The sequence below is a fragment of the Malaclemys terrapin genome, chromosome 8, assembly GCF_027887155.1.
Source record: "Malaclemys terrapin pileata isolate rMalTer1 chromosome 8, rMalTer1.hap1, whole genome shotgun sequence".
Classification (NCBI taxonomy): Eukaryota; Metazoa; Chordata; order Testudines; family Emydidae; genus Malaclemys; species Malaclemys terrapin.
Genome location: NC_071512.1, coordinates 1530800 through 1551359, shown reverse-complemented (window position 1 = coordinate 1551359; position 20560 = coordinate 1530800). Strand labels below are relative to the sequence as shown.

Below are 20560 nucleotides of genomic sequence, written 5' to 3'. Positions count from 1 at the left end.
CTGTGTAGCAGAGGCCGGAGAAAGCTCATTGAAGACAGATTGACACATAACAACATGTTTCAAAATGGTCCTTGGCTGGGGCTGAGTGTTTGTTTCTTCGATTGCCTTGCGCGATAGTATTACTATTGCAATGATCCCAACTAGACACAGCTATTAACACCTCCCAGAGGTGGATGAGAAATGCAGTTCGCACCTTAACTACGCCTAGTGTTGATTTGCAGCCCTTGGCAGCCACGCTGATTGAGCAGCCCCAATGCTCTTTGTCAAGGATCTCTACATGGGAAAGGAAAAGAAATGTCATCACAATTTCAAATCATGAGACACCTCAGCGGAGATCAGGGCTCCCATGTGTTAGGAATGGTGGGCAAAGTAAGAGACAATCCAAAGAGCTCACAGTTGAAACAGACAAAGGCAGGAGCCAAATAGAGGTGAAGGGACTTGCCCAAGGCACGCAGCAGGTCAGTGGCAGGAGTAGAGGCCAGTTCCTCGGATCCCCTGGCCAGTGCCCAGCCATGAGGCCAGACTGCCTCCAGGGAAGTTTATATTCTTTAGAAAGCAGCAAAAGGTTCAGGAGGAACCAACCCCTTCAGTTCCTTGTTGCAATGCATTATGTTGTGTTACTGCTGTGAGCTCCTCAAGGCAGAGCGTGTGTTTGTACAGCATCTAGCGCAGGGGTTCTCAAACTGGGGGGCAGGACCCCTCAGGGGGTCATGAGGGTATTACATGGGGATTGCGAGCTGTCGGCCTCCATCCCAAACCCCGCTTTGCCTCCAGCATTTATAATGGTGTTAAATATATAAAAAGGTGTTTTTAATTTATAAGGGGGGGTCGCTATGTGAAAGGGGTCAGCAGTACAAACGTTTGAGACCTGCTGATCTAGCGCATCTGGGCCCTTGTCCCCAGCAGGTCTCTTGGGTGCTACCATGTTATCAGTATGAAATAAGAATGAAGGTAACGAGGAGTCCGGTGGCACCTTAAAGACTAACATCTGAAGAAGTGGGTTATTTACCCACGAAAGCTTATGTCCAAATCAATCTGTTAGTCTTTAAGGTGCCACGGGACTCCTCGTTTTTGTGGATACAGACTAACACGGCTCCCCCCTATTACTTGGTAAGAATGAAGGTGTGACTTGAGATTCTTATCAACCAGACGGATCACTTGGCTTCCTCCACTCATTTCCTAGTGTATAGACAACACAAACCTTTTTAAGAAGAAAAAAAACCCTGAGAACTTCAGGTACAAGCTGGTGTTTAAAGTCAGAGTTTTCAGCACAGATGAGAAGTCAGGCAAATGGAATGACTGCTCCCGGAAGTGTCCTTGGGAGAGACGCAGGGAGCTGAAAGGATATTCGTCCCTGCTGCTTCATGTCTCTTTTATTGGCTTTTCAAAGTGCCCAGCATTGGCCAACCTCTGTTCCCATAGAGCTCAGTGGGGCTGCCTGAGGTAGTGAGTGCCAGCAGCCGGGCAGCTGTTCAGAACATCTGCACAGTTTGGAACTTTCATTAGCCAATGGAGGCTGCCTCTGTGCCGCCCTCTTTCCTTGCTCTGTATATTCCACAGCACCCTAGAGAGGCTAAATCCTGAATACCAGGCAGTTCATTGCCTGGGAGTCTCTCAGGTGAGACCTTAACCCGTAGCTTTTGTCTGCTGTATGTGGCTGTTCATGATCCCAGGGCACTTTTGCATAAGACTTGCTGCTTGCCCATTGTCTTTGTCCAATTTCCATCTCCCTGACATCGTTGCACTGTGAGTTTTGTGGTCACTGCTCGGCCCCAGAGGTGACTGCATTTAAGTGGTGTTGAATGTACAAAGTGTATAAAGTGCTTTGAGATCCCTCCAGATGAAAGGGACTAGAGAAATGTGATAGGTTCATATAAGCATATGCACCCTATCACAAATGCCTGTGAGAACTATTTGACACTCTCCATTCAGTCCCTTGACATCAATGCACAGCTGTAAATTGGGGGCAGGTTTCAGGCCAAGGATGGGCTGGATACGGGGCGGGCAGACGGTGTGTTTTAATTGGAAGCCATTTCCCCAGAACTTAGCTGATCTGTGACCCTCTTTCCCAGACCCGAACGCTCCAGCTGTTGTGGAACTCACAGCTGATGCTGCCGCGCTGGGAGAGCTTTGTTCTGCCCCCAGGGGAAGCGTTTTGTGGAGATGACTGGCATGAAAGACCCTGTGCAAAGTTTTCCTGCCTGTGTGGTTCGGTTCGCCCCTTTTCCTCGCTCACATCTCCCTGAGCTGAATTTTTAAAAAATGCAGAGGTTTTAAAAGACAAACACACCCTGCTTTAAAGAGCGGTTGCCCCGGGGGCGGGAAGAGGCAGCAGCCGGCAGGTCCCTAGGGACAATGAAAGGAACCTGGGAGGTAGGTATCATCTTCTGTAGCGCTGCTACATGCACAGTAATTTGACCTCCTACAGATGAAAGTGGTGGGAGCTGCAATGGAGTCTTCTCAGTAACCCAATCTGTGGCTGTGCCCGGCTCGTTAATGGTGTCTCCTGCCTGTGGGAGTGTAACACCTCTTCCCTGCTCCTTAGTGCGTTTTCAAAGTGCGGCCTCCTATCCATTAGAGCCATTGCTCCTCTGAAGTAGCTTTTGAAACATGTTTTCCCTCTGCTCCCTTGGGTCATTTGTTTATCTACAATTTGCTGAATCTCCCCCTCCCCCCGTTTGGAGAGAAGACTTGGTTGCTGTATTACAGAGGAATATTTCACTTCCCGGGGAACCTGGCTAACCCTGAGGAAACATCGGCCTGGCCCCCCACTCTGGGCATTTGCTGTTTCTCTGCCCTCTTTCGGCTGCTTTGAGTTGCTAAAAGCCCCGGGAGAGTTCTCCATAGCATTCAGGGAACCGGTTGGCGGGTGATGTCACAGTGCGTTGCTGCGGTAATGGCCATGATGTTGCTAGGACACAGTGATGATGCGCTTTTGCAACAAAGCGATGAAGGAAGAGAGGCACCTGCTCCGGATTGGTCCTGGAGACCCCCAAAACTCCTCCCCTTTTCCTTAAAGGTGACTTTAGGCCTGGCTGAAGGTGGTGGATTGCCAACCCTGGAGCCTGAGTCCCTTTGCTTGTCCCCAGCCCAGGCAGCACCAGGGCGAGGTTCACACACACACCCCACCTCCCAGGAATCTACCTTAGCTTTGCCCTGGAAGGGCCACTTCTGGAGTGAGAGGGGCAATGGGGAGAAGGGGCCAGTCAGTGGCTCCTGCAGTGATACCACTTCCATCCCGGAGTCCCCATCAGCCCCCGTCCCTCGTCCCATTTAGAGCTCCCTTCCCAGCCAAGGCTCCCCGCGGTTCTCCCTGTCCGCACCCCTCACCATGCACCCCGACAGGCCACAGCCTCCTTTCTTGTCAGCTGAGGGTGACTCATTTCTATTCCCATCAGCACCTGCTGCCCCTCCCCGCCCATCCCCGCAACAGCCAGAGTCCCCCCTGGATAACCTGAGATGCCGTCTCCTCGTAAGGGACTGAGCACCATATCTGCAGTGCCTCCAGCCCTGCCACCCCAGGGAGCATGTGAAAGCAACAGCCCATAGACACCTTGGGGCTGAAAATCTGCTCCAGGAACCACAATCCCATTTCCACTTTCCTGGTGCTCAAAAGCCCATCAGCTCTGGCAGGTGTTTAATACGGCTCTGTCGCCGCGCAGAGCAAAGGCTGCTGTGAGAGTGCAGGTCCCTGGGGCCATGCAGCCACGCTGCTCTTACCGCTCGGTGCTTGTGCATATTGTCACTCCGCAGAAAAGCTGCCAGTTGCTTCTGGGTCACATACACTCCAGGGCCTAGTTCCTAGTGATCTAAGGTGCCTCCGTTTTGGGGGGCCCAGCCTGGGACACCACAAAGGGGCTGAGCATCTGCTCTTGGGAAATCACGGCCCCCCTAAGGACTCAGCCACCCCAATCATTGGCCACATGGGAATGCGAAGGCCGAGGCTCCTTGCTTATCTTCCATGACTGGCTGCTGCAGACGGTCCCTTTGGTGTCTTGAGTCGCTCCATCCCCCCCACCAGGGAGCCTCCCTGCAGAGAGCTCGGCCTTGCTTCTGAGCGTCATGTCATAACACATGTCACACTGATAGGAGGAGACATAAAATGATTGCTCCAAATACCTGTGCTGAGCTGCAGTGGCTGTGCAAGCAGGAGAAACTGTCAACACCCTGATTTAGGCCTTGTGCCAACACAGCTTCCTCCGGCCTAGCCTCGGAGCCACAAGATCTGTGCTACGCCCCAGCTTTTAAACAGTCCCTTGGAAGACCCCCAAGGGGTCCCACTCTTCTGTCGGGGTAGGCCTTGTGGCCTCACCACCTCAGGCTGCGCCGCCTCCGGCTTCACCCCGTGAGCTCTGACCGGCAAGCCCAAGTGAGACAGACCCCAGTCAGAGACTGTTACACTCCTCGGGGACCTCAACAAGTATCTGTAGTGACGACGGGCAGCAGCTTCAAAGCAGAGGAGGGTTTATGAGTCAGCTGGAAAGCAACACTGGGAGTGTAGGTTAGCACAGAGAAATAAAGGTGAGAACAGAGTCCAGCTGGCCAAACCAGAGCAACCCGCTGCAATCCACTCGAGTGCAGGCTCCGGTGAGAACAGCTCAGCCTCTTCCAAAAGCCCACTCTGATCCCGGTGCCCTGACACCTCCCAGTCTGGCATCTGCTTCCCTTCCCTCCTGAGAGGTGGGGAAACCTCCTTCCTCTCGGTGGTTGGTTGCTAGGCGTCAGCGTTCTGCCCCTCGTGGTTTTCATTGTCTTCTCGGATTTTCCATCGCTCTGGGTGGGCTTCAGCCAGTCCTGTAATGACCCATTCGGTCCTCCCCAGACCAGTAGTGACACCCCCACCCCCATGTCTCTTGCACTTCCCTACAAACAAGCTCAGGCCAGGTCTACACTCAAAAGTTATTGCTCCGGGGTGTGAAAAATCCCCACCGCTGAGGGCTGTAGCTGTGGACAGCGCTATGTTAGTGGGAGGGCTTCTCCCGTCGCTATAGCTACCGCCTCTCCGGGGGTGGCTTAGCTACCCCAACAGTAGGAGCCTCTTCACCCAGCCACGGCAGTGTTTTAGGTGGAGACTTGCCCCGTAGCACACACAGGATTCATAAAAAGTAGTACCCAAAAATTCCCATTTTGTCACACCTGTCTCCCACTGCTGGTCACAAACGCCTCTTCTTCTTCGGCTGTCCCTCGATGCGAGGGTGATGTCTGCCAAGGGGGTTCATTGGTGGGTTTTAAGTGGCTGAGGAGGCCAATTCGTGCCCTGCAGATTTTCCCACAGAAGTGACAGGTGTGATCTTGGAGGAGACATAATTGTTGGCTGGACTGTTGTGCCCTTTCTTTCCTCCTGTGTCGCTTCTCTGTCTCATGAGCACGTCTGTTCTCCTCAAAGTGACCTGTGACGTGGTGTATGGTGTGGTGCCACTATGTTCTGTTCCGCGCCAAGTCCTCCCAGTTTGTTGGGTTGATATCTCCCTTTTTAAGCTGTACTTTCAGTATGTCTTTGAAACGCTTCCGCTGCCCTCCGCGAGCCCTTCTTCCCTGACTTAATGGAGAGAAGAGCACTTGCTTCGGGAGACGAGTGTCGGGCACACGTACACAGCGGCAGCCCAGCGGAGTTGGTATTTCATGACCGGTGCTTCTATACTGCTGGTGTTGGCTGCAGAGAGAACGCCGATGTTAGTGCGTCGGTCTTCCCAGCTGGTCCTGAGAATCCCCCCGAGGCAGCGCTGCTGGAACCACTCCCGCCGCTTGAGATGGCGTCTGTAGGTGACCCGGTCGCACACCCATAGAGAAGGGTGGGGATGACAACTGCCTTGTGAACCGGGATCTTGGTACCTGTTTGCAGATCCCTCTCACTGAAGACTCGTTTGAGCAGTCTTCCTGTCACAAACACTGAAAGCCCTAAGGAAATTCCCAGACAAAAAACTTCATGCAGTTGGCATTAGAGTTGGAAGGACCTTTCCGTGACATACAGGGGTTGTTTTTATTTTTTAAAAAGCAACAACATTCTTGTTATGTTTTTTAAACTAACAATAGTGTTATTATTTTAAAAACGACGTTTAGAAAGCCAGGACAGTCAGAGTCAATATTAAATGTCAAAGAAACCCAAGTATTTGAAAGTCTGCAAATCCATGATGGTTAAAGTACCCAAACTGATTTAACTCTGCCCTGGGGGGAACCAGCAATGGGGTGAACCCCCAAGGCCATCACTAAACATTGTTTCTCTTCATCTCTGAGAGAAAAGCCAGGCTGCTCTCCGCTCAATCATAGCATGGTTGTGCTGGCTTTTTACAAATCTCTGCTCAGCCCTGTCGCCTCCTGACAGCCGTCATTCCTTACACATCAGTGAGGTCCCAGGTGCCACCAGTTAGACAAGTGTAATTGAACACTGAACTAGTAATAACAGCAAATGCAATTCTCCTAGGGCCAGGCCATTAAATTAGAGCATTTCACCAGAAAAGCGCCAAGTCCGTGCAGTGATGCAGCACCATCCCTAGTGCTCGCCATGGGGGATATTTGGGCCAGGGCACGGAGATCCCCAGTTAAGATGGACTGCAATGGGAGACAGTGGGACTTACAGCCAGGCAACTTACCTAGCTTGAAACGGGTGAAGCGAACCCAGTGCCAAGCTCCCGTAGTGCGGGCATCCTTCGTAAGCGGGAGGCATGAGTCTGGAAGCGCTCTAAGAGCTGTGCTGGGGGTGCAGCTTCTCAGTGTCCTGCCCACTAGCTGGGCGATGCGGCAGCTCTTGTAACATGCGGCGTGGGGCGCGTTCCCTGGGAAAGCAGAGGGTGGGCAGAGGTGAGGTTGGCAGCAGTGCTGTCCCTGCAAGAGCAGCCACCCTGCCACGCTAAGTCGTGCTGCCCCTTCTTCAAGGCCTCAGAGAAAGACCTTGATCCCAGACTCACCCGTCTCCCAAGGAGTCGGAAGGGGAGCAATGCGGGGAGGGGCTGCAGCTGTTACCGCCGGGGCCGAGGGGGAGGGGGAGGGCAGCCGTCTGAACACAGCAGCTGCACACTTCCAAGGTTCTGCTTTCCTTTGAATGGAATCTGAACTCCGGCGCTCTCCGCTTCCTGCTAGTTTGTAGACGTGCCAGGCTCTTGTCAGGGCCTTTCCGCGGGCTCGAGGCTAACCCCAGCTTAGCAGAGTGCTCTGGGGCGGGGGACGTTCCCTCTGACAGAGGGCGAGAGAGTGGGGTGGGCCAGGGTAGTAGATCCCTGGCATAGGGAGAGCCCAGTTCTCCATCTCCAGGAAGGCACAGATATTGACCTAGGAGAAGGAGGGGGCTCAGTATAAAGGGGGGGTCCCCCCAGTGCCGGGGACCTGTGCCTGGCAGGGTGGCTGAGGCAGAGAGGCTGCGGGGGGCCATCCTGAGGGAGACAGCACGAGGTGGGAGCCACATGTGCTCTGGAGCCTACTGCTGCCCCTGGGCCGCTTTGCGCGCAGTGTGAGTGACGCTCCTGCCATGGCATGGAGCGGGCGGATCTGTCCCAGCTCCCCTCACCCTGTCCTCCCCTTCTCTCCTCTCTAGGGCGCCGGCTGCCCCTGACATGCTCTGCCCCAGCGAGGAGGAGCCGTCGTGTTAGTGCCCCGGACGCCTGGCTGGAGAGACAAGGAAAGGTAGGCGCAGCAGCTTCCCCGATCCCCTGTGTGCTCCCCTGCGCTGCGTGCACCTCTCCGGCCTGTCGCTGGCTCCTCGCTCGCCCTCCCTCGGGCTGGGGGAACCAGCCTTCTCCCTGCAAACCTCTTTCCCGGCAATGACCCAACAAGCACAAATGCCAGGAAGCGAGGTGCGGTCGGCTGCCAGGGCGAGCGCAGTGCCCCGGGGGCTGGCGGGAACCGCAGAGGTGTTGCCTGCACGCAGAGCTCAGCAAGGAAACTACAGAGCAGGCGCCCCGGCTGAAATCAGTGCTGGGGCTCTGGGCTCCTGGGAAACCTGGGCTCCCTTCTCCTTCTCTCCTGGGGATGGGCAGCGGGGCTGGGACCTCGCCCCAAGGCTGAGGGCAGAAGAATTAGGGTGTTTTCGATGCACACAGCACGAGGGCTGGGCAGAAACGGGGGGTTCCCCTGGACATTTTTGACTTTTCATTGAAAACCTCCAAACTGAAATATTTGGGGCCCAAAACTGCTGAAAACGAAAAACGAAACAAAAAGAAAGGGGGGAAGGGCAGTTTTCTGACACAGTCAGTGATTTGCAAGGAAAGTGACACTTGGTGGGAAAAAGAATCATGTGCTCAAAAGCCAGCCCCGGTTAAAAACAAAAACAAAAAAAGATTCAATGGGAAACTTCAGGCCAGTCGTGGTGGGCAGCAGGGAGGGATTGAGGGATGGCCGGATTGGATCAGTGCCTGGGCTTGTCTAGCCCAGATCCCAGCTCCCACAATGCCCAGCACTGAGAGCTGCAGAAGAAGGTCTAAGAACCCACCCCAGCAGCGGGAGATATTGGAGATTGACACCCCCTGAAGCAGGTGATCTAATCGCCCTGCCAGGATGTTTGTCCTGCGTTATGATACCCATAGAAACAGCCAATCCCTTTTGGGGTCTTGTTAAGTTCGTGGCCTCCAGTGAGCTCAGCATTTACCTGCCTACCTCCCCCTTCCCTTGTCCATGGGTCTCCCTTTCTCCATCTAGGTGTGGTACTGTGCCCATCATTGTAGTATCTGACCATCCCTCCCATGGTCATGCTACTGCCTTTGCAAACTGTGCCATTCCTCCTGTACCATCCTGCTCCCCCCTCCCCCGTATACCTGGTACTTACCAGGCCCCATTCCCCTGGTATGTGAGAGCACAACCCCTCGTGTATTTCTCCCTGACCCCCCAGGGCTCTGGCCCTGCTAGCATCCCCATTTCCACAGAAGCCGAGAAAGACTAAGGGCTGGATGTTACACTCCTAACATCTGCGTAGGCTCCTAACTTCCTCTGATTCCCATAGCAGTTAGGTTCCGGGCCGCAGGCTAGCACGCCGAGCATTAGCCAGCCTTCCTCTCCGTGCAGCTGGCAGCCTGGCGCCAGTCCTCCTGGCAGAATTGCCACGCCTTGGCATGTGGTGGAAGCCGTCCTGAGGGGGCTCTGTGCTACCTGCACTGCCCCTGGGGGAAAACACTGGCAGGACATGGCTTCTGGTGGCATCAAAACCGAAGTGTGTCCCAACCCAAAACTCAGCTCCCAGTATTCAGCTCAGATTCAGGGACCGTGCTCTGATGGGGCAGGGGGGTTGGCCAGGGGTAAGACAAGAAGCCTGGCAGTGACCACTCCTAGCTCTGCTGGCAATTTGCCGTATGGTCCTGGGCAAGTCACTGCCTGTCTTTCTGTGCCTCAGTTTCCTCACCTGCAAAACGGGGATAATTGCAGCAGCCCCGTGAGGTTCCCGCGAGGGTGAGGCGGAAGCTAGCCAGGGCATGTGGCGGCCCCATTCCCATTTGGATGCCCACTGGCAACCAAAATCGAGCAGGAACCATGCATCCGCCTCCCAGCAGGCAGCTTGGACAATCTCAGCCTGAGTCATTGGTAATGTTTGCAAAGCCCTTGGAAATCCTCTTGTGCAAAGCAAGGTACAGACACAAAAAGGGGTGTCAAGCAACCGAGCTGCGGGCCAGGGTGGGCTAGGTGAACCAGGCGCTTTATCCCCACCCTTCCCCGAGGAGCCTTCTGGATTGTTGCTTTTCCACAAAAGCAGATCTCAAAGCCTGGCTGTTGATGTTGGTGGGTGTTTGAAGCCTCTCAGGGCTGCTTGGGGACCGGAGGGGTGGGCCAAGGGGTGGGAGAGGAGCTCTGCAGTGCAAGGTCTCCAGAGAGACCCTTTGTCGGATGCGGAGAGATAAGTAAGTGGCTCCTGGTATTCTGCTCACAGCTCCTTCTCTGACTCCTCTGCAAGGCATTGTGCGTGTGTGTGTGCGCCTGCCATAAATATTGATGGGCTGGCCACGGGGCAAGCGTGCATCTCTATACCGCATTAGGGATATGAATGCCATAAGAACTGCTGTGTGAGTAAGGCCAGGAGAAGCCAGGGCACTGATGCTAACATTGGGGCTGAACGTGTTACGGCTCTTTGATGGAAAACGGAATTTATACCATGGGGGGGAGGGATAAGGAAAGAACCTAGAAGAAACCTGTAAAGTCAGAAACCCATTAAGAGAATCCTCCGTACCTGCAGCAATTCCAGATCCGCAACCTGAGCTTAGCAGGGAATTTCCGAGAGAACTATCTGCTCAAAGAACCCACTTCCTGTGCAGCAAAGCCCAGGCAGGAAAAACACCGAGGGGCTGCAGTCTTATCTGTTTAATAATGCATGGCACAGACAGGCAAGGCGCATGCTGCTCTGTAAAAGCCATGAGGACGAGACGTCTCCCCTCCGCTAGATTCCAGCCACGCATATCACAGGGCAATCTAGGGGTGTGTGCCAGTCAAACCCAGGTCACTTCCTAGGCTCGGCACCGATATGGCTGATTCCCCTGGAGCAGTGTGCAGAGGTCCCTGGTGCCACTCGCCTTTATCCCGCAAGGAAGGGGTGTGCAAAAGGGTGGTGCCAGGCAGGCAGAAATCTCCCATTTCTCTGGTGTGGGGACAGCCCTGAGCATACGCAGCAAATCCAAGGGAATCAATTACACAGCGATTACAGGTGATGCAGCAATGACAGGGTTTGCTTCACTGATCACCATGGAACCTGCCCGTGGGTTTCAAGGAGAAAAAGTATTAATAACAGAGAGTATTAATGAGAATAATGATTCTTAATTTCATATGTATATGACAGCAGCACTCAGCGACTCCAGTCAGGGTCAGGGCCGTGTTGTGCTGGGGGCTGTGCAAAGGCAAATAGAGACCCGGGCTCTGGATGACACCACTACCTTCCACTGGGGTCAGTGATGTGTGTTATTCATTAGCAGCCCCAGTCAGGGAGCAGGGTCCCACGGCGCCGGGCGCTGCACATCCACAGACCCAGGAGCTCCAAGGCGCTTCCACCTAAGGCTCAAAGGAGAGACAACGGGTCGATCTAGGCTTGGAGGAGCGAAAGGGACTAGTGAGACGACGAGCAGCAGGCACAGTGCCCCAGCTGCCAAGTCACTGACTTTGGTTTGCAGGCATCTCAACAGAAGAGCGTGTGATAGGATTGCCAGGCCTCCAAGATTGGCCGGGAGTCTCCAGGAATTAAAGATTAATCTTTAATTAAAGATTCTGTTATCGGATGAAATCTCCAGGAATACGTCCAACCAGAATTGGCAACGATAGTGTGTGTGATTGCCCATGGCCGGGTATTATTGTATACACGGGGAATCAAAGGCATAGAGGTCATGTGACTCACTCCCGGTCGCAGGCGTGAGAGGGACAGCTGGGAATAGAACCCAGGAGTCCTGACTTCCACTTCTCTGTTCTAATTTAGTCATGGGACAAAGCAAACAAGTGTTTGTGTCTGCTCAGCCTTTCAGGGCCTCACTGCAGATCGATGGTGTCGCTGGTGACCCCAGACACCAAGTATCCCAGAGGGCAAAGCAGGTTCCTCCTGGCTGCTATCGGTGTCGCAACCCAAGCAGGCAGAGTCAGGGGAGCAGAGCTGAGTGGCTCTGAGGAGGGGAATGAAATATGGACCCCTCCAGGGGCTGTAAATCTACACCACATGCCTGGGCTTCCCAGGAGATGTTTGATGCTTCCTGCTTCCAGTCGGGCTGTGAGTCCCCGAAGGGCAGGCCCGGGTATGTCAGACCTTCTGACGAACCCCAACTCGCTCAGTGCAGGGCGGAAACCTGCCCCCAAACACTGCACGGATCCTTAGACTCCAGGCCAGAAGGGACCAGCCTGCGCATCTCGCCCCACCTCCTGCACAGCTCAGGCCAGAGATGCTGCCCCAGGGCTGCCGAACCCTCTGCTTTAGCATCAGTTCAGAAAACGGGCCAGCAGCAGCAGCAGGGTGGCGAGGTTCTCCCGAAAGAAAGGCCCCGCACGCCCATTTCAGCTGCTGCAGGATTGTCCGAATCGCCCATGTTGACCGGTTCTTTTCCCCGCTCCCCAGGATGCACTGGTTCACAGACACTCTGGAGCTGAAGTATGTGGTTTAAGTGATCAGTTCACTGAAACAGGGCCCAGCCTAGGGTTAAGTGTGAGCGCACCCCCTCATTCAGGTGCTCGCCTTAACGACATTGTAACCAAGTTATTCATTATTTATTGTAGAAACACTTTCCTGCCTAGCACTAAGATTTACTTGCTAACCCAGTTGTTTACCTGATTGGACGGTTCACTAGGTTGTTCCCCTGATCAGGTCGCTGGCTCCTGGCTGTTCGCTTTCCTTGCCAGACAAATCAGGCGTCTTTTCACGTGTCCCAACACCTGAAATATCCGTTCTACACAGTACAGCCCAGGATGGGCTCTACAGGAGTCTGACATGCCCCGCACCGTGTGCAAACACAGCTCGGCCCTGGCTCCGGGTGGGATGTCACTCCACAAAATCTCTATCAGAGTCAGTTACGTTGCTGCTGCTGCTGCCAGGTCTCTCTGTCTCTCACGACAAATCACCGGCTCAGACTGAAACAGAGCAGCTGGGGGATTCTTTATTACCCCTAACCAGGAATGAAGCTGGTGATCTCCCCTGCCTGCTCACCCCTCGCAAGGGTGCCCCTCCCTTCCCCCAGCAGCTTCTCCTATGTCTCAGAAACGGGAACACACAGACCCGGAATCAGCCAAACAATCGTCCAGGCTGTTCCGACAATGATTTACAAACAGTGCCTGCGAGCAGCATCTCAGGAAACACACACATCAATAATTGAGCAGGGTGCCATATGGTGCCGCTGCTCTCCCCGTGGCCTGGTCTTCCTATGCCGTAGCCCGGCAGCAATGAGCCACGCAGCAGAAAACCCGAGCCGACTGCCAGCACAGGCACCTGGGGCGAGAGAAACACGACTCGGAAGGGGGAGCCCAGCCCAGCGCCCCGGAGCACACTGCCTGCCCCATGGGAAACAGGCCCTGGCAGCAAAGCAAAGGCGGAGGGTGGGTTGTGTCTTTCCACGGTGAGAGACATTTGCTATTGCTGATAATTGGGGGCAGGTCTCTGGCCGGTGCCGTCCCGGAGTCAGACTCAGCACAATGCTCCCCTCTGGCCTTGGAATCTACGAAGGGGGCAACCGCCCCGTTAAAAACCAGCAGCCAGTTCCTGCCATCGGCCTGAGCAGAAAGCAGCTAGCGGGGACAGGCCTGGCTCCGTATATTACACTGAAAGCAAACGTCCATCTCTCTCTCAGCCTGCCATCCCTACTAAACCCCGGTCCTGAAGTGGGACCTACGGGGCAGCTCCACAGGAATCTGCCCAGGTGGTTGGATGGCAGGACGGGGGTCTCTGTACTGAGATCAGTGAGATCTTTGCCAGGGGGAAGGGCCCTCGGGGTTCGGCCTGGCTGGCAGAGAGACCTGGTAACTGGAGCTAACAACAGGGAAGTGAAACTCCCTGAGCCCTGTCTACACTACAGCCTTACTGGGGAGACCAGTCCATGCATTGTCTTCTCCCGCAAGCCAAGGAAAGTCAAGCAGCAGGTTGGTATTGGCTAGTGACGCAGCTCATTATACAGAGGACTGCAATTCCTGGTGGCCAATGGACAATTTGTGCATCAAATAATTTACATATGTGCCCCAGTGTATTCTGGGTAATAAGAGCCACATATTTGGAAAATCTGGTTGCCTGTGTTTACTCTGAAGCCTGCAAATAACCTTGGGAAGGCAAAGCGTGTGCTGGAAGAGCTGTGGTTGGACGGAAGGCAGTTAGGTGCTGACAACTTGTGAATTGGTGTTCCCTCTGCATGGGAAGAGCGCTGCTCCCCACAGCCAGCTGTCTGTATGGTTCTGGGGCTGTGCTCAGGAGTTGGTGAGTAGCTACAGAAAGTTTTGGATAACAAGATTCTTGGTTTCTGTGCCCAGCTCAGCCCAGGAGTTGTGTGTGGATGGGGATAAGCCACTTATACTTTCTGAATTTGTTTCCCTATCTGCAATGTGGGGGATAGAAATCCCTTGGCTGCCTTTGGGAGGCCAGGTGTGGTGTCGGGGTAGCTGCTTCATGTCCTTATCGCTGCTCTTTCAATTGTTCAGGAGCTGCAGCTTTGTCATGCACCCAGCAATGCAGCCAGATGCTGTTGTCGGAGCTTCCAGGCTGCCGGTTTGGGTTAATCTCAAGCATTGCAGTGGATTTGGTTTGTGCTAAGAACAGGAGAGTCAAACTTGGAATGGGGGCTCCTGGGGCAAAGCGAAGAGGAATAAAAAGTGAGGTAATGATTGATGAGAGCGCTGGCCTTCCCTGGGTCGGGTGCACGATGGCAGAGCTGTCTGGAGTGGGAGAGCTGCAGGCATCCGCACAGGTGTGGGCCGGGGCAGTCCTAGCACTGGGATAGTGGGGGGAGGCTGCAGGTTGGGATTGAGGGGCCCCAGCCGAGCTGTATGTGGGGAGCCCAGGGCTGGGATAATGGGGGGCTGCAGGTTGGGATTGAGGGGCCCCAGCCGAGCTGTATGTGGGGAGCCCAGGGCTGGGATAACGGGGGGTCAGGGTCCAGTGGAGGCAGCTTGCATGGGGTGCTAGTTCCTGACTCAGCCACCTCAGTCCTCCCGCATACTCCAGGAACAGTAAAATCCCTTCCCCGCCTCCCATCCCCCGCTTGTAAAGGCTGTGCTGCAGTGTTGCTTTTAGCAGCACTCACGGGCATTGCAAGCCTCGCTGAGCTCCCCCAGACCAAGGCCTTTCCCCCAATCTTCAGGGTGTGCAGGCCCCCCTCTCCCTGCGGCCTGCGCTGCGAAGGAGTTTGCATTCGAAGACAGGCTCTTCTGCATGCTAATTCTGGAGTTTGCTCTTTTTATGGCCCCATGAAGTGCTTTGGTGGTTCCAAAATAGATGCTGCTGTCTGATGCTCTTGTGTGTGTGGGGGGGGGATTGTGTGTGTGTGTGATTGTGTCTGTGCGTGTGCACAAGAGGGTAGCTGTTTGTTTCCCTGAAGAGGAGCCCGCTCGGATGGGCGGTGCGGGCATGAATGCCTGTTCATTGGAGGGTGCTTGTGTGGTTTACACTTTTGTGCAGTTGGAAGCTTGGGCAGGTGCCCTGGTTGCTGAGTGCCAGGCTGGAGGGGTGGCAGAGGCGCCCTGCGGGTGTTCCCCAGATTCACCCGCTGGGGAAGGAAACACAACGTCCCTGCGGCTGGTCTCACCCCGTCCCTTTGCTGGGGGCTGGCCTCGGTTCCTGAAATCAGAACAAATCAACTCAAGCTACTGGGTAAGGACTCCGCTCGTCCGCCAAGGCCCCTCTAGCTGGGGAATGGGGAGGCTACACACCTTTTCCCTAGGGTAGCCTCCTCTGCACCCTTCCCCGGCGCTTCTATAACCCCGTCCAGACCAGCTGTGGCACCAAATAACCCGTGAACATGCCAGAGCGCCTGGACGCCACGCAGGTAGGCCCATGGCTTGTTGCTTACCCAAGGAGCTCTGTGGGTTGTGCTGGGTAGCGGCGTGACCTGTAGCCCTGGGGGATGGTTCCTGATCTGTATGGGACAGGTCCTGCTTACCATACGTCCCCAGGCTGGGCCCCGGCTAGCCCCCGCCCCTCTGTGACTGGTCCAGCCCTCAGCAGCACAGTGAATTCAGCGTGCTCCTACTGGCCGGCGTCTCCCATCGGGGGCTTGGCGTTTCTTGTCAGGCCTCGGGATAGAAGCAGCAGGAGACTCGCGTCCACGTCCTGGCTGAGCGGCCTCCTGGACCTCGGTAGAGTTCGCATCACAATGTCCCGGCCCACTGCAACAGCAAAGTGCCAGCGAGAGGAGCTTGGCCGGCACGGCTGCCCGGGCCGGGCGTTTCCCTGTGCTGCCAGCCACGTGCAGTCTGTCGGGGCTCTGGGAGGGGTCACTGCAGCAGACAGATGGAGAGTGGCCAGTGGTCGTTACAGACCCCAAGAGTCAGACTCAGGGAGGCTCTTCCCAGCTGGGTCATTAAGCCCCTGGGGCAGCCGCAGTCCGCACTGATCTGGGTCGCTTCATTGTCTGGGGTCCAGCTCTGGCTTCAGCAGCTTATTTAGGGTGTCTGTTCCGCGTGGGGCGCGCTGGCGCACACGGCGTGGAGCTGGGGAATGAAACGCGCCTCCCCCCGTTTGTGCTGGCAGGAGAATGGGCTGCACTGGAGACTGGTGGGGGCCAAGTCTCAAGGAGAATAAAAGCAGACCGGCCTCCGGGGGAATGGGGGGCAGTTAACCACCAGGGGACTGCACTGGGTTTGAAACATGTGTTCTGGTGCATCAGGGGGTCACCCCAGCTGGATGAGGGGACAGTACAATGGTGGCTTCTCTAGCACCTGGGCTCAGAACGGGTGACCAGTCGCTCGCGCCGGGTGCAGGGCTCCGACGCCCCATGAAGAGGGCAGGGGGTTGGAGGTTGGGTGGGAGCTCCGGGTGATCCCCTGCACAGCCGCACACCTCGCCCAAGGAGCTCGAGAGAACCGGTGTCACACGTAGGTGTCCGCAGCCACACCCGTGGCGTTCACTGGTGGCTACCAGAGGCCCAGGCCTGCCCTGCCATCCAAGGGGGGGCCTCCAGGCTGGGGTTGATGCAGAGCGGCTGGGGGTGGGCAGGCAGCCTGCCCTGCCAATGCCGTGCCAGTTTGCAGACAGAAGTCACCGCAGTCCCCAGGCCGCCAGCTTCACCAGCACTCAGACCCAGGCACGGATTAGTGAAGCCCCCCCACATCCGCTCACCCAATGGGGTGCTGGAGCCAGGCTAACACCCAACAGCAGCTCACCCACCGAGCCTGGGAAATGCTCTAAAAGCCGTCAGGCCGGGCTCTGCTTCCAGCCGTTCCAACGTCACTCCCCGGACACCAAGGGAGTGACTTTGGGTTTCCAGGACTTGTCCCCTGGCATTTCCCAGGACAGGGGTGAGGTGCCTCCAGGCCTGGCAGCAAAACCCCTGGTGCTCTCAATGGCCCAGACCCACACATGTGCCAAGGGGTCAGCATGGCGCTCGTCGCGGCGCTCCCTGCCGCTGCGTGCCGAGGATGCCCGGGCTGCCGCGTCTCCGTGTGGGCGACTGACGGGGGGAACCCTCCTTTGAGGATGCCGGTATTTGCTCTGCTCGGCGGGTGCTGGTTTGGTTTTGTTTACAAGGCTGGGTTACGCATTTTAAACAGGCTCTTCCAAAACCCAATTACCTCCAGAAGACAACCTGATAAAAGTGGCGTAAGTGGCTGTGTGGAAATCTCCTTGCGCAGCAGCCTGGGGAAAACCGACACAACAAAGCCTCTGTAAATTGAGTTAACCGCTTTTAATCCTCTTTACAGATGAGGAGGGCTGATAATTATTTTCTGCCGCAGCTGGCAGGGCGGTGGGGGGATAAAGAACTGCCCTGCGCTAATGGGCTGCGGCAGGCCTGGGGTTCAGCTGCAGTGTAGCCAGGTTGAATTGGTCTCCGTTATACGCTGCCTCCCGCTGCCCCTCCCACCACTCCGCCCTCTGGGGAGGGCCGGTTTGGGCAGCCTGTGGCTCTTGCCGGCCTGGGCGATGCCAGACCGTTCCCCTGTTCCTCCACCGCAATCCCTGGTCGATCCGCACCTTCCTGCTCCCTGGACCCTGGCCTTTCAGGTAACCTTCCTGGGCCACCTCGCTCTGCGCCCTGCCTGGACAGCTGGGCACCGGCTCGTCTGCTGCGGGGGGGGGGGGGGGGGGGGCAAGGGCAGGGGCAGGACAGGGGCAGCAGCATGTGGGCTGGCTGCTGACATCCTCGTGGGGCTCCCCAGCGGGTACTGGCGCTCAGCTTGTCAATGCTGCGGTGGGGCGTTTGCCCCAGAGGCTGCTCTGAGACCGGCTCCCGCAGGCCGCTCAGACACGCGCTGGCGCTTACCATTCCTGCAGAGGGGAGCTGAAATGCACATCTGCTGCCCGAGAGCGTGGGGGCGGCCAGGCAGCGAGCGGGGCCTCACTGCTGCATTTGCAGAGGTCTCTTTGGACGCTGCTGACTAGCGACCTCTGAACGTGGTGTCCTGGGGCCAGATTCTCCAGGGTCGTTCGGTGCCTGAAAACTCAGGCGCATAGATACAGCTTCAGGTGCCTAAAGCTCTTGGGCACGGATCAGTTGAGCTCTCCCAGGCCAAAGGGGGCCAAGCCTGCGCCTGAATTGCAGGGTGATCCAGGGGCTGTAGGAAAGGGCCTTGGCGTCGGTAGGCTCCACTCGTCCCTCTTTGGGTGTAGTGACCCCATAAGGCGCTGCACCACAAGGTGGGTGTCACGGAGTATTGGGGGACTCAGGGCCCTGCACCCCCGGCTTCCTGCGATTCACCATGACTCTCAGCCAGCCAGTAAAGCAGAAGGTTTATTTGGATGACAGGAATACAGTCCAAGACAGGTCTTGCAGGCACAGACAACAGGGACCCCCTCAGTTAGGTCCATCTTGGGGTCCCCGGGCATTCCAGCCCAGCCCCCCTTGGGAGGTCAGAGCCATTTCTGCCCCCCAGCCCTCTCTCCCTGCCTGCTTCCAGCACTTCCCCTTCAGCGACCCCTCCCACAGCCTTTGTTCAGTTTCCTGGGCTAAGGAGTCGCCTCCCCTTCAACCCCTTCCTGGGTTCTCATGTTACACACTCAGGTATGCGCCCTCGGGCGCCCTCGGGCAGATCCCATCCTGCAATGCAGACTATCCCAGAACACTCCCCTGTCAGCATTCACAGACCACCGTGAGAACAGGCCCAGTTCGTCACATCTCTCCCCCCTTCGAGACCGAACTGAGCAGGGTCACTTTAGCCAGTGACCCGGGGAAGTTCGAACCTACCCCCGTTCCCATGGATGCCCCCGCATCCCTCCCATTCCTTGGTGAGAATTACACCAGGCCCCTCCAGTTTCACGCCCCCCCTTAGGTCGGGGGTGCTTGATGGCACTCGCAGTTCGCATGTGGGAAGGTTTATGCGGCCTGCGCCCTTTTCCCACCCCCATACCTCTGGGGCTCCAACTGGGCTGTGGTCTTCTCCCAGCGCTCCAGTCTGGAGGTCTGTGCTTTGGGCTCTCTTGGTTCAGAGCCGCCCTTTTAACCTTGGCCACCCTCTGGAAAGGATCCTTTATGCTGGGCAAGGGTCCTAAAGCTGTTTTCCCCTTGTCCCAGGCCTTCCTCCCCCTCTGACAGGGGTCACAGGATCCGCAGTACTGTCGGACAGTAACAAAGACCCCAGGCCAGTAAAAGCTCCGTAGCAGCCTCTGCTGGGTACGCCAGGTTCCCTGGTGCCCTGAGAGGGGAATGTCATGGGCCCGGCACAGCAGCTGGCGGCGATACTTCTGGGGTACCACCAGCTGCCTCCTGATCCCCCCTGACTCCATTTTCCCTGGGGGAGCCCATTCTCGGTACAGGAACCCCTTCTCCCACAGGAACCTTTTCCGGCCACCTCGTCCCATGGTCTGTACCGCATTGAGGTCGGCCAGGTCCCTTATCTTCCGCAAGGAGGGATCTCTCTGTAACTCGGCCTGGAACTCAGCAGCTGGGACGGGGATGGCCACCTGCTCTTTCTCGCCCGCTGGGCCTGAAGCTGCAGCCTCCCTGAGCCGTGTCCCTGGGCGTTCCCTCCCCACCAGGTTAGGGTCCTGCGCCTCAGGCAAGGCACCCCCCCCAAGGCCAGGGCGCAGTGCCCCTCGCCGGCTCTGACTGCGGGTCACAACCAGTGCCTTTTGGGGGTTGCTTGGCCAGTTCTCCAGGTCCCCCCCCATCAATACCTCAGTGGGCAAATACGGGTGTACCCCCACATCCTTGGGGCCCTCCTTGGCCCCCCACTTCAGGTGTACCCTTGCCACGGGTACTTTGACTGGTGTTCCGCCCACCCCCGTCAGGGTCAGGTAGGTGTTGGGCACCACCTGATCTGGGGCCACCACCTCGGGCCGGGCCAGCGTCACCTCTGCGCCCGTATCCCAGTATCCATTGACCTTCCTCCCATCCACCTCCAGGGGAACAAGGTACTCTCTCCGGAGGGACAGCCCCGCGCCTACCATATAAACCAAAAACCCTGAGTCTGGAGCATCCAGCCCCCTAGAGGAGCTGGCCTGGAGCTCTCCTCCCTCCTTAGCAGGTGGTACTCTGCCAGCCCCTCTTCCCTGGGAATGCTGCCTTTCGCCGGGCTGGGTCTCTACCCAGTTAACCCTCTGTGGGTTCGGTCTGCTCAGTCTGTCCCTGAGCCTAGGGCACTGGGCCCGTATGTGGCCCTTTTGGCCACAGTGGTAGCAGCCCATGTCCCATGGGTCCCCTTGAGTAGGTCGGATGGTCCTGATGCCGGATGCTCCCCTCTGATGGGTTTTTTCTGTATTTTCCCATGGGGAGGTCCCATGGTGACTCTCTCTCTGCGTTGTGGTGGGACTGTTCCTTTGGGACTCCTCCCTTTTATCTCCTGACCGGCTCTTTACAAACTCATCAGCCAGCTGCCCGGCGTGTCGCGGGTTCTCTGGCTTTCTGTCCACCAACCACAGCCTCAGGTCGGATGGGCACCGGTCATACAGTTGCTCCAGTACCAGCAGTTTAATCAGGTCCTCCTTCGTCTGGGCCCCACCAGCCCACTTGCTGGCGTATCCTTCCATGCGGGCGGCTAGTTGCAGATA

General features: G+C 56.5%; 1 protein-coding gene across 2 annotated transcripts in view; it reads left to right on the top strand.

The window, feature by feature from the left end:
* CPLX2 (complexin 2) overlaps positions 1 to 20560 on the top strand; it is a 68990-nt gene that overhangs the window by 2174 nt on the left and 46256 nt on the right. For both annotated transcript variants that reach the window (XM_054038120.1, XM_054038118.1), the window contains exon 2: positions 7529 to 7617. The gene's annotated coding sequence lies outside the window, so the exon portion shown is untranslated. The remainder of the gene's footprint in view (positions 1 to 7528; positions 7618 to 20560) is intronic.